At 25.8% G+C, this 14,499-nt stretch overlaps 1 protein-coding gene across 2 annotated transcripts in view; it reads right to left on the bottom strand.

The window, feature by feature from the left end:
- LOC130665126 (zinc finger protein rotund) overlaps nt 1–14,270 on the bottom strand; it is a 124,491-nt gene extending 110,221 nt beyond the window's left edge. For both annotated transcript variants that reach the window (XM_057465407.1, XM_057465406.1), the window contains exon 1: nt 13,848–14,270. The gene's annotated coding sequence lies outside the window, so the exon portion shown is untranslated. The remainder of the gene's footprint in view (nt 1–13,847) is intronic.
- Nucleotides 14,271–14,499: the final 229 nt, after the last annotated feature.

Consider the following 14,499-nt stretch of genomic DNA (forward strand, 5'->3'; position numbering starts at 1 on the left):
GTCGTAAAAAATAAAAATCTTCAATCTGGGGTAAAATGAACCCTTAGAAAAAATTATTGAAATTACAGAAATTTGAGTTAATTTTTTAAATTAAAATTAGTGGGAATAATTTCTGACTAAAATTTTTTTTAAAGAATTTTTAATGGCCCATCACGTGTAAAAAAAAATTGTTCGAAAAATATACGAAAAATGTTCGAAGCTCGAACATCGAAACGTGACAAAATTTCGCATATTTTTCAAATATTCAATGATTTAATTTTTTTCGTTCCGAAAACTTTTTACAAAAAATATTTTGTATTTTTTTATTTTTTTTTGGACTCAGTTTTTCAAATTGTTTGATTCTTTCAATCTAGGTAAGTAAGAAAATTTTTATAATTTTTAATTTCTGAGATTTTAAGTTTTGTTTGAAAATCTTAGAAAAATTTTCAAACAAATTTGAAACAATTTTTGGATATTTTCCGAACAATTTTCGTAGATAAAATTTATGTATATTCCCCATATTGTCTAGACTCTCCTGTACAAATTTGAAAAAAAAAAAAAAGTATTCGAGGTCCATTTTGACTTTTGAAGTTTTAATTTATAAAAAATTTTTATCTGTCCATTTTACCCAGTGTCCATTTTTCCCCCATTCTTTCTTCCGATATATTTTAATATTTTCATCAAATTTTCAAAACGAATTTTTGTTTTTTTAATGAAACTGGATTAAAATTAAAAAATATTTTAGTTTAAGAGAACTAGGTCTTACTTTTTAATACAATTAGAAAAAGAAAAAAATTTTTGGTAACAGATAAGCGAATTATTTTTGAAGGATGAGTAAACTTAGTGATAGGATAAAAAAGTTGAATTTTTTAAGATAAAAAATAATGAATTTTTATTATTATATTTTGGATTAATTAGGTGATATTTTAAAGTGTGCAAAGCCTGTCTTATCTACTTGTTAAAATAATGAAATTTTCTTCTTATTCTGAACGGGATGAATAAAGTTTTAAGAGTGTAAAAGTGACGACAAAGAATAAGAGTCGAGAGTGAGATTTAGTGGGATAATAAATCGAGTCTGCCTCAACTCGAGAAAAAAAATTTTTTTTGTTGCCCTAAAGATATTTTTTGTCTTATTAGTAACTATTATAATTATTATTATTATTCATTTAATTAATTGATTAAAAATCCAAAGCTCTCACATAAGTTTAGTTTTTTGATCGACTATATCTCAGTAACGATTCAAAATAAACAAACGTCATCGATAGTCGTTAGAAAGGAAATTTCACCCCCTACAACTTTATTCCTTACAAAAAATTTCTTGAAACCAATAGTTTAAAAGATACTGCCGTTTAAAGTCTTAGAGAAAAATTAAAAACGAATTATTCAATTGTTTAGAAAATTATAAATTTAAATCGATAGTAACTTTTAAACAATTGGTTCTACGGAAATTTTCAATGAGACCGAAATAGTGGGAAATTATATTTCCTACAACTTTAGTCCCTATATCAAATATTCTAGGACTCGTAGTTTAAAAGATACAGCCACTTGAAGAGCTTAGAAAAAACTCGAGAAAAGAATAATTAAATTTTTTAAACAATTGAAATAATCAAACAATTGTAATTCTCAAACAAATGATTTTACGAAATTATTCACTGAAACCAAAATTATAGGAAACAAAATTTCCTTTTCAATGACCATATATGACGTATATTTATCTTATATATTTAACAAGATATATATAGTTAAAAAAAAATATAATTTTTATTATTTACTCAGCAAATTAAAAATATAATAATTTTTTTTCCCAAAAATAATAATTGAATTAATAACGTGTTTAATTGAAAGTAAAGTCTGTATTTTAAATTAAGAAAATTAAAGATCGAACGAATGATGAACGTTCACTTGACGAGAGAAAGAGAAGTGAAAGACCAGAACATTCTTGCTCATAATTTTATTTTCTCTTCACCTCTTTCGGTCCATCCGTCCACCTATCGACACTACTACTACTTCCTTACTATATATCTATATATATAAAATCCTGAAGAAGGAAAAGCCTCTCTTCAAACAGTTTTATAATTAATTTCATTTTCATTTTCATTTATTTTATATCTCGTGGCGCTTCACTCAAATGCCTTTTTCTCTGCTCCAGCTACCAAAATCAACTAAAGACCCGCTCTCTTTCTTTACTATTGTCCCTTTTATTCTTTCATATATATATAGATATATATATATATATAAGTCTCTTTCTAAGATTGGGTGACACCTTGCCTGACCCCGCAATCAATTTAATGTTTTAATTAAGAGAGTATCCGTGAAAAATTAAATTTTAATCGGATCGTCAACTCCACGATCTGTTTTCTTCAAATTAAATTATATGCAAATTTTTTTTTTGTTATATATCTTGAGGAAGGAAATAATTAAAGCTTTATATTTTATTGTTATTATTATTTTTTTTTTTACTCATAATTTTTTTTTAATTTGAATTAGAATTTTAAAATAAATTAAAAAATATTTTTTATAAATTTTGTGAAAATTAAAGTTTGAGGTCCAATTTTTTAGTCAATAAATTGTTGGAGGCACAAAGGGCATAAATTTCAGAAACAGAAAAATTACTCTAGGGTAATTAGATGATGAGTTATCGGTAATTAAAATAAAGAAAAATAATTTATAGTAATTAATTTTTTGACTGTATTTTTGAAAATTAATATTAAGTATTTAACTTCACTTTTTAGACAATAATTAATTGAAGTGTTTTAGAGGACATACTCTGGCATTTTTGAAACACTGGTTAAAAAAAATTGTAGGGTGATTACTTAATGAGTTATCGGTATTTAAATTAATTTATTTAAAATTTATATTATTTTCATAATACCATTTTTTAAATTTTCTTTAACTTATTATCTTCTTAATTAACATATTTTGGAATTTTTAAATCACTATTTTAAATTTGGTACCGAAATTAGTTTCCAAGTTACTAGTGGCAAAAAATTTTCAAATGACATTTTGAATATTTAAAAAAATTTATTATTAAAAAATGAAAATAATTTGGTACAAATAAATTAATTACCTTACAAGTCATACTAAAATTTTTTGAACTGACTAAATAAATTGTACAATAATTAGATTATTAATTATCGATTATTAAAATCATTGACAAAAATCGAATTTTAAATATATTCTATAAAATTTTTTTCTAAATTTAATTCAAATAATTTTTATATTAAGTTCTAATTTAAAAATTTTAGTCACCATTTTATCCAATTTTTCAAAATTGTTCTTCTTTCTAAGTCCATCTTACCCTATTGTTTAAGATTTTCCCACTTCTATCCTTATTATCCCATTTTCCACGATTTTCCCACTTCCTCCCCTTATTACCCCATTTTTCAAAATAGTTCCCTGTTCTAAGTCCATCTTACCCCATTTTTTTAGATTTTTCCATTTCCTGCCCCTATTGAGCCCATGTTTCAAAATTCTTCCTCTTTCTAAGTCCATTTTACTCCATTTTTTTTAGATTTTCCCACTTCTTGTCCTTATTGTCCTATTTTTCAAAAATGTTCCCCTTTCTAAGTCCATCTTACCCCATACTTAAAGATCTTACTGTCTTTATCACTTCCTGTCTTTATTACTCCATGTAAAAAAATTTTCCTCTTTGAAAGCCCGACTTACCCCACTACCAATATAAATTTTTTAAACCAACAAAACTTGAGAAGCAAAACAACGAAAAAGAAAATTTGTTTATAATGAAAAACTTATAAAAAAAAAAAATTGGCTGACGTACTTAAATATTTATTCAATGTCCGACAGACCGATCCAAAAAATCCACCATTTTGAAAGTTATTCTCGCGCGTTACGCAATCTATAACGCGATTTATATTTATAACAAACCTCCTGCCTCTCTTTTTACTCTCACAATTTCTGGGCGGGTTTATAAAAATCTTTTTATGCTTCACGCCATTTTTTAACTCATATTTATCACCACATATATGCATATACATACTAAATTAACGGCCAATAAATTTAAACTACTAAAATTCATCAGTTTTTTTCTTATTTTTTTTTTAATGCACTCGCGCATTGAAGCAGTCGAATAATTGGTCTGGCCTCTTTGCTTCGAGATTTTAAATAAATTGTTGTTTTTTTTAAAAATAAAAAATATATTTTTTAGCCCTATGCAGATTCTATTCTCGCGTGTTATGCAACGCAATATGCATTTGGCTAAGATGTATTTTTAAGACTTTAAAATGAGGATAAACGAGTGTGCTGGTAGGAAAGAAAACTAAAAGTGTTAAATTTGTAATCGAAGATAACTAGCAGTTACTTAAATATTTTCTTTATGACTCTCGGATCCATTTAACTATTTATTAATATTTTCAATTACACTCATACATCTTTATCTATTTATATACATATTTATATATAAATTTGTAAGATATTTTTAAATAAAATTAATGCAGACCTGTATGAAAACATAACATGTAAAAATATATGATAAATATCAGAAAATATATGTAAAAAAATAATATTCATCATATATATGTCCGTATTAGACCGATTCAAAAAAATCGAGTATATTTTTTTTTATCAAGGAAAATTTGAGCCCTTGAAATTAATATTCTCCCTGATTGCGATTTTCTATTTCCCATTAAAATAACACGGGAAAAAATATTTTAAGTTTTGAATTTTATACCTCCGTAATGACGTAATGTAAAGATAAGCCCAGGATACGTATTGTAGGAAATTTAACGCTCTACAAAAAATTACTCTTATGATTTTTTGAAAAATCCATCTGTTCAAAAATCATTTAAGCTTGAAGTCAAATTTATAGTAAATTAAGAGATCTTTTTACTTTTCCAGTAAAACTATTAGACTTATCACAATAAGTCATGGGACCTTTTTTGTAGACAATTTTATTTCCTACAAATTATAACTGATAAAATTTTTAAAAATTCTGCATTGTTTCCTAGTTATTACCGTTTTAATGTCAAGATCTTAAAAAAAAGTGTTTGGATCGATTTTAAGATCTTGACATTAAAATGGTAATAACTAGAAAAAAATGCGAAATTTTGAAAAACTTTATCAGAGATAATTTATAGGAAATAAAATTGTCTACAAAAAAGGTCTTATAACATTTTGTGATAAGTCTGATAGTTTCGCTGGGAAAGTAAAAAGATCTCGAAATTTACTATAAATTTGACTTCAAGCTTAAATAACTTCTGAACAGATGGATTTATCAAAAAATCATAAAAGACAATTTTTGTAGAGCGTTAAATTTCCTGAAAAAATATATCCTGGGCTTATTTGTATAATACGTCATTACGGAGATATAAAATTCAAAACTTAAAATTTTTTTTTCCATGTTATTTGAATGGGAAATAAAAAATCGCAATTAGGTAGTACGTGATATTAATTTCAAGGGCTCAAATTTTAACTGGGGTCGTCTTTTATCCTACTCAAATTTTTGAGTGTGTCCTTGATAAAAAAAATTAGTCAATTTTTCTTAAATCGGCCCAGTCAGTATACATATGTACATATATATAGATCCAGTGAATAAAATATATGCCAAAATATAACGAAAAAATATGTGGTACCATATGTAATAAAAATTATATATGCTACCGTATATTTCATTTCGTATAAAAATTTCATATTTCTTTAATATAAGAGAAAATTTATCAATAAAATATATTATAGGTAAATGCAGATGTATATATAGGTTAATAAAAAAAACATATGTTACATATATATGGAATTCACATATTTACTACCATATATAATTTTATATTGAATCGGCCAAAATTTCTATATGATTTTATATATTTTAACCATATATTGTTTTTTCATACGGGGATAATTTTTCAATAATTTATTATACTTTTAGATTTTTTGAAAATCATTAAAAAAAAAATTCTCACTGATTATTTCATAAAAATTAAGATGATTTTTTAAATTTTGATTTCAGAAAAATTTTTGAAAAAAAAATTTTAAACAAATGTTAAATTATTACAATATAGAAAAATTTTGATAAATTTTTTTTGAAAGTGGCGGGAAAACAATTTGGGTACATTTTGAATTCTCTAATTACGATAAATTTTGGGGGATTAATTTTTTACTTTCAAATATTTAAATTCAAATATTTTTTTTTTAATTTTGTTGTTAAAACCTAAAATATAAAAAATAGAAGGACATATTTTTTATTTTTATAAAAAAATTAATGAAAAAAAAAATATAAATAAATATTTGAATTAAAAATTTTTATTACAACTTAGATATTAATTAATGAAAGGGGTGAAATTTTTTTAATTTTATTTAAAATTCAAATTGACATATTAAATTTTTGAAAAATTTCTGGGATTCATTCATCCAAATTAATTAAAAAAAAACTACAATTTTTTTTAACCATATCCGAGTTTCGTAAAAAATTTTTACCGTAAAATTTGTTCATATTTTTAATATTTTTTTTTTTTTATTTTTAATTGAATGCAAATTTTTACGCAGAGTTTTAAATTTCTCAAGAAATCGCAAAAAGATTAAAAAAAAAAAGTGAATAATAATAATACTTAATGATTGAGAATAATATTAAAATATTTATTAAAATACAAACCCCCAAAGGAGCCAGATCGCGTCTCTATCAGTAGCAAATGTTAACTTTTCCCATTTGCAAGTTGAGGAACGCGTGGATCTGTAGAGCTAATGGACATAAAAAGGGTCGTGGCAGTGCCCGGGGGTGGAAAAAAAGGGACTAAGATTAAATTTATAAATATATATATTTACGTATATATTTTATCTTCAAGCTCAAGTTTCATCGAGTCTCGGGATTTTGCATTTTTTTTTTAACTTTCTGTTGGGAATAAAAATGAAGGAACAAACAAAGATGGAGGTTACTAGTCAGTAGTCAGTAGTCGGTACTGAAGCATATTGAACGACCCTATAGTGTTGTGATATTGTATAATAGAGGGTGGAGTGGCTAAAAAAAAGGGTGGAATCACCCCCTCCCTAAAACTAACCCCCGTATTTTTCACCCTCGATTTTTACGCCCTTTTTTTACTCTCGTTCCCAATTTGCAACCCTTGATTTTCATTTTTCTCTTTGTTATACTACCAATCATGTTTTTACTCATCAATAAATATTTTTTTAAGCCCGCATTTTTTTTTTCTGATATTTTATTGATCAATTTTTTTTAATATTTATATTTATATATATTTGTAAATATGCTTAGGAATTACATCAGATTATTGGGTGTAATTTACAAAAAAAATTAATCAAAACCTTCCGAAAAGTTTTTGAGAAATTAATTTTTTGTGGAAAAGTTCAAATTTTTGAATCAGATAAATTTTAAATTTTGAATTTTTAAATTTATTTCTGTGGAATTGTAAGAACAAGATTTGGAATTGTGTTCAAAATTTAAGTCAGACTATTGGCTATACATTAAAAAAAAAGTTATCAAAATTTCGTGATCAGTTTTTGAGAAATAAATTTTTGAAGCTCGACCAAAAATCCAAAACTGCCGATTTGAAGGCAGGTTAAAACTTTTTAAATTTTAAATTTAAAAAAATTCAAAATTCGCGCCTAACTCCCGGCTATTATTTACAAAAAAAATCGATCTCATTATCTCAATTAGATTTTTTGTAATTAATTTCCCAAGCGGAAAAAAAATTTTAATTTTGAATTGACAAAAATTCAAAATGTGAAATTCGATTTGTATCGCAAAAATTACGAGTGAAAGACTCAAGTTTGGACTCAAAATTCTGGTCAGACTTCCGGCTACATTTTACAAAAAAAATTTATCAAAATATTTCCATTATATTTCTCAAAATATCATTTTGGGTACAAGTTCAAAAATTCCTCGTCTTCAATAATTCAAAATTCAAAAATTGATTTCCGAATCAGAGCTACCGGCTCGTTCACGAACTCAAAATTTTTCTCAAACTCTACTATAATTTACAGAAAAAAAATTAATCGAAATAATTTCGTTTCGCTTTTTTAAATGAATAAATTCCAAAAATTTTATGAATTCCAAAAAAAACTGATTTTGATTTTTTTTCAAAGGAAAAAAAATTAGTCAATAAAAAAATAAGTTAAAAAATGAAAAAAATTCTTAACCACTTGATAGACTAGCATATTTTTCGTTTTTATTTTTTTTATTAAACAGGCGGGATCGATTCCGGAAACGTGCGGAAATTAAGCTTTCATTTTTTTCTGTCATGTTTTATTTCATTTTAATAAAATTTTTTTTTTATTCTATTAAACAAAAGCTGATAATGAAATACCAAATAGTCGCTTTGATACTGTCAAACAAGAGTACGTCGTGCCAAAATATTTGAATTGAATGAAACAAAAATAAAATAAATATTTAATGTATTTATTGATTATAAAACTTTTAAATGTTATTTGTTTCAATTTAAATACATATTGAACGTCAGTGGATTTAACTCTGTTTAATTGATTAATTACTTAATAATATTCAATTTAAATTATTTACTTTTGATACTATTCAAATATTATATTTTTTACCTCGTGCTTGTGAATTTATTTTTCATATTTTGCGGGAAATATTTTAATCATTTTTGATTTCAATTATAGTAGAGAGTTCGAAAAAAATTTTGAGTCCGTGAACGAGCCGGTAACTTTGATAGATCGAGAGATACCAATTTTTGAATTTTGAATTATTGAAGACGAGGAATTTTTGAACTTGTACTTAAAAATGATATTTTGAGAAAAGCAATGGAAAAATTTTGATAAATTTTTTCTGTAAAATGTACCAGGAAGTCTGACCGGAATTCGGAGTCCAAATTTGAGCCTGATTCGTAATTTTTGCGATATAAATCGAATTTCAAATTTTGAATTTCTGTAAATTAAAAATTTTAATTTTTTTTTCCGCTTGGGAAATTAATTATAAAAAATCTAATTGAGATAAATAGATCAATTTTTTTTGCAAATTATAGCCGGAAGTTAGGCGCGAATTTTGAGCCTCATTACGAGGTTTTATCTTGAGTACTTTTTTGAAATAAATTTAAATAGTTTTAACCTGCCTTCAAATCGGCAGTTTTGAATTTTTAGTCGGCCTTCAAAAATTTATTTCTCAAAAACTGACCACGAAATTTTGATATCTTTTTTTTTTAATATATAGCCAATAGTCTGACTCAAATCTTGAATAGAATTTCAAATCTTGTTCTCACAATTCCAGAGAAATAAATATAAATATTATAAATTCCAAATTTTTCTGATTCAAAAATTTGAACTTTTTCATCAAAAATTAATTTCTCAAAAACTTTTCGGAATGTTTTTATTAATTTTTTTCATGTCAATTATACCCCAAAATTTGATTTAATTTCTAAGCATATATATATATTTATATAAAAATTGTCACTAAAATTTTTTTGAAAATAAAAATTTTAAAAAATCGTGCCCAAAATTTCTTGATGTCAATTAAAAAAAAATATAATGAAATCATCAGTAAAAAAAAAAGGTCTCTTTTTATCCTCATTATTATTCCAATATTGCAAGTAATTATTTTTCTTATTCTTGAAGTATAGCTCACCCCAGTGAATGTTAATTCCCCATCGGAATATACGGATAAAAAAAACGTAAAATAAAGCGAATGAGAAAAATTTTTAAGGTTGAATCCATCTTGAAGATTCACCCTAAGAATCATCCCATCAACACAACAGACATCCCCTCGGTTTTATATCTCCTCTATAAAAGAATACCGAGACCCAAAAGGGCTCAAGCGAGAGGAGTACAGTAGTGGGTAGAGGACCGTAGGGAGAGGGGTCTGAGGGAAGGGCAGTTGGATAAAAAAAAAAAAAAAAAAGAAAGATTTTGTTGGACTCTCAATAAAACAGAAAAGAGAGAAGTGAAAAGTGAGAAGTAAAAGCTGAGTAAATAATTGTATAAAATAAAAGAAATTAGCGAAATTATAACGTTTGGAGTTTAATTTAACCCCACTATAAAATGGCTTTGGCCAACCGGCAGTCGATTTCTGTTTGCGATTAATTATTCGAAAACACTGAGGACTATAGTGGGACAAAGTGTTTGTGGGGGTAGTGTAGGGGTGATTTTAAACGGGGATATTCAAGTACGCGATGAGAAGGAAGAGGGTGAGGGTGAGGGGGAGGGAAGAGGAAGAAGGGGAGGGAGAGGGAAGTGATGGTACATGAGTTGGGGCTGAGGGAATGAGTGGGAAGGAGGTGAGTTAAATGAGAGGCAAAGAGGGATTTTGTAAATGGTTTGTTGTATATAGATATTTAAGCGTGTTGAGGGCTGTGATCGAATCTCGATGCGACCAATCGTGTCCACGTCAAACATTCATCAAAGTATATACATGTATATTTATTTATATATAAATATTTTGTTTAATGCATGTGATTGGGTTCTTTTAGTTTTATTCTATCAGTTTATTTTAGGGGTTGCGCAGGTTTTTTTATTACAGATTTTTGGGGGTTGGTTTTAGAAAAAAAGTGTCCTATAGTTTTTTGTAGAGAATTTGATTACGAGCAACATCATTTTTTAAAAAAGTTACTAGAGTAATTTGGTCATGAGTTATAGGGCTATTGAGATTTTAAAAAATTGAATTAGTGAAAAAAATTTGAATTCGCATTATTTTTAAATCAATTTTTGGGAATTGATTTTGGAGAAAAAGTGTCTGATAGTTTTTTGTAGAAAATTTAATAACTAGGAAAATGGATTTTTAAAAAAGGCGCTACGCTAATATGGACCTGAGTTGCGGGGATTGTTTGGTGATAAAAAATGAGACCAAAAAATTTGAAATTGTTTATTTTTTTTAAATCAATTTTTGGGAATTGGTTTTGAAGAAGTGTCCGGCGTTTTTTTCTAGAGAATTTAATAGCAAGAAAAAGGATGTTTTTGAAAAGTTACTAGATTAATTTAAATATGTTCTGGGGATTGAAGTAGTAGGGATGCAAGTAAAAAATTCGAGTTTTAGTTTTTGACAAAAAATACCTGGTATTCATTTGCAGAAAATTCGATTACATGAAAAAAATTTTTCAAATTGATAAATGTCATTTTTTTTAAATTAATTTTATACTAAAAATATCTCAGGATTTTTTTTCATCCCCCAAAATTTCCTTACAAAAACTGCAGAAAATAAATCCCAAAAATTTTTCTTAAAAAATTTCAAATTCTACATGACAAAAAAAATAAAAAAATCTTACCAATTAATAAATAATCCATTACGTAAATCACTGAACTCACATATTAAAACATAAAAAAAACTTTTAAAAAATTTTAGAATACAAACATAACAAAAATTTAACCCGTAACATGTTTATACGACGCGGTCCCGATTAAAACTGACCCTACAGACTCTGGGACCAGTCCCCTAGGGTCCTGTTCACACAAACCAGCCGAAAATAAATTTAAGGGAACTGTACTACTAAATAAACTTGTAATTGTTTACTGTAAAAAATTTTTATTTTTAAAAATAATTCATTGTGGCCTAGGTCATTTACCCCGAGGGTTAAATTCAAATGCGTCGAGAGATAAATACGTGCATGCATGCAAGGGTTAGGGTCAGTCTTATATATATATATCTATATGCATTTACCTTTTCTTATAAAATAATAATAATTGTTATTATTATTATTATTTAAAATATTTTGTCAAGGGTCGGAAAATTTTTTTTTCATCAATTTTGGTTACATTATGACAGAATAACATTAATTTATTTTATTTAACACTCGACTGGTGTATGATGTAAGCAGGTAGTGTCAAGGTATATATATTTTTTATAAATATATATTGTATATTGTTGGGGTTTGGCTTGAGAGAGATTCATGTTCTTGGTGTCTCGTATCGAGGGAAGAGATCGCGATTGAGATGCAACACACGTTCCCAGGGTATGTAACGAGTATTGAGAAGAGAAAGAGAGAAAGAGAAAGAGAGAGAGAGAGAGAGACCCTTTGGCAGATGTTGCTGAGTTGAGACTATACTGAATGTCTATCACTGGCTTTCATACTAATTTAAGACTTGGGTTTTATTTATATGAATTATTTGTTCCAAGGGCGATTTATTATTGTTCATTTTATTTTTATATATTTGTTTAGTCTTTTCATTTTTTTAATTTTTAATTGTGATAACTTTTGATGGGTTGAGATTTGGTGAAAAATCAATAGATACTTTTTTGTGGGAAATTTCATTCTAGATAAATTTGCTCATGTGAATTTTTAGTGTATCTTTGATGGTTTAGCTGGAATTTATATAAATTCATATGTTTGTTTAGTCTTCATTTTTTTTATCAAAAATTTTTGGAGTTTGGATTGAGATAACTTTTGATGGGTTGAGATTTAGGGAAAAATCAAAGAATACTTTTTTGTGGGAAATTTAACTTTAGATAAATTTGTTCATGTGAATTTTTAGTGTATCTTTTATAGATTAGCTGGAATTTATATAAATTCATATGATTATTTAGTCTTAATTTTTTTTATCAAGAATTTTTGGAGTTTGGACTGTGATAACTTTTGATGGGTTAAGATTTTGTGGAAAAGTAAGGAATACTTTTTTGCGGGAAATTTAATTTTGAATAAATTTGTTTATATGAATTTTTAGTGTATCTTTGATAGTTGAACTGGAATTTTTATTTTAAGCTGTAGACGTTTGAAGTGATACTGAGAGTGGATTTTTTTTTTGACGAAATTTGAGCCGTGGGTAAAAATATATCAGTTGATAAGTCATCAATTGCATTGTACACGATATCGATATATTAAGTAGATCAGCAGCATGTTTTATTACTTTCTCCTGTACTTATTGATTTCTAATACTTATATCACAATTAGTACATAGAGGTTACAAGATCAAGTCGCTGAAGAAGTCCCAATAGAGAGACAAGACGTTCAAGGATGATCAATAGTAAAATCTAATTTTATTTTTTTATTTCTGTCTGTAAAAAAAGCTCGACCAGACAAGCGTCGAAATTTGAGACTAACGATCTTTTATCGAACTTTTGTAAAATCAAATGCTGAAAATTTAATACAGTGCAGAAAAAAAACATGGGGTACCATTAGAAGCAAAATAAAAAATTTCAGAATGTTTTCTGAAATTATCCGAAATTTTCGGCTTTCAAGAATTTTTCTTGAATAAGAAAAAAAAAATTAACAAATAAATTTAAATTGCAGAAATGTTTAAAATTTTGAATTTTTCAGTCATCGAAATTTCTTCTGAGAAGGAAAATTTGACAAAAGGTTAAAAAAGTTCGACAAAAGTTTAAATTTTGAAGTTCGACCCATTGAACTTTTTTTTTGCGGGCAAAATAAGATCGTTTTTAAAAAAAAAAATTTCTACTCGAGTAGTTTAAAAAATTTCTATTCAAATTTGTATTCAAAAATTTTTAATTACAGTTTGTAAAAAAAGATGGGGTAAATTGATCAGTCCATAACGCGGTAAATTTTAAATTTTCAAAAAACAAATTAAATTTAGTTTTATTTACTGTTCATTAATTTGAATTATTTTATTGACCACTAGTCGAATTGATTCCGAGGTAAAATGAGCCGCTATCACAGACAGTTTCAGCCGAAATTTTTTTTTGTCATTTTAAAACGAGCTCCAATTTTTTCCCGCCTTTATTAAAACTTCAAAAATTTTTAATTATTATTCATAATTATAATTAATATTATTATAAAAAAAAAAAAAAAAAAAATATAGCAAAAAAGCTTAAGCTAAGGACAAGGTTATAAAAAGAAAAGACAGAATAAAATATTTATTTAAATAAATTTATTAAAACAATTAATAATAAATAATAATGAATTTGTTATTAGCACAAGCGAATTATCAATCATCAGCTTAAAACCTTCTAAACTAAAAATTTAACATTACATTCAAATAATAACAATGGTCTTAACAACACCACGTCTTACCTATATTAATTCTAGACTTAACTCCGTATTAATTTTCATCTAAAATTTCAAACTCTATTTTTTTTTTTCAACGTTTTTATTTAAATTCGGTGGACGCCAGCGTCCCACTAGTCTTTTTATTCCAATCTTCATCTAGTCTCATTTTTTATTGAAATTACAGTATAATTCCACAATCCCAAAATTCACTAAAAAAAAATCCACAATTTTTTTTTTTAATTTAAAAAAAATTACTCACTAAAAAACCACTTAAATATTTATTATCACACGCGCCAGTTTAATTATCTCCACGTGCACACATATATATACATATATACATACATACACACATACATACATATATATATATTTATGAGCATATAATTATTAATGTCAATTTCACAGCTAAACTATTTAATAGCAACAATAAAAAAAATTAATTTTGAGAAATTTATTAAAATTAAAAAAAAAAATTTTGACATTTTTTCAAATAATTTATCGCACTAATTATTTATTGAATTAAAATTTAATTAAAAAAAACAAAGTGAATTTAATTAAAAAAAATTTTTTTACCTTTTTTTTTTAATTAATTAATTAATTAAAAATAATTTTTGTAAAATTTTTTTTTTATTTGAATTTTTTTTTACACTGATATAAAAAAATTTATGGACTATAA

The sequence above is a fragment of the Microplitis mediator genome, chromosome 3, assembly GCF_029852145.1.
Source record: "Microplitis mediator isolate UGA2020A chromosome 3, iyMicMedi2.1, whole genome shotgun sequence".
In the NCBI taxonomy this organism is placed as follows: Eukaryota; Metazoa; Arthropoda; class Insecta; order Hymenoptera; family Braconidae; genus Microplitis; species Microplitis mediator.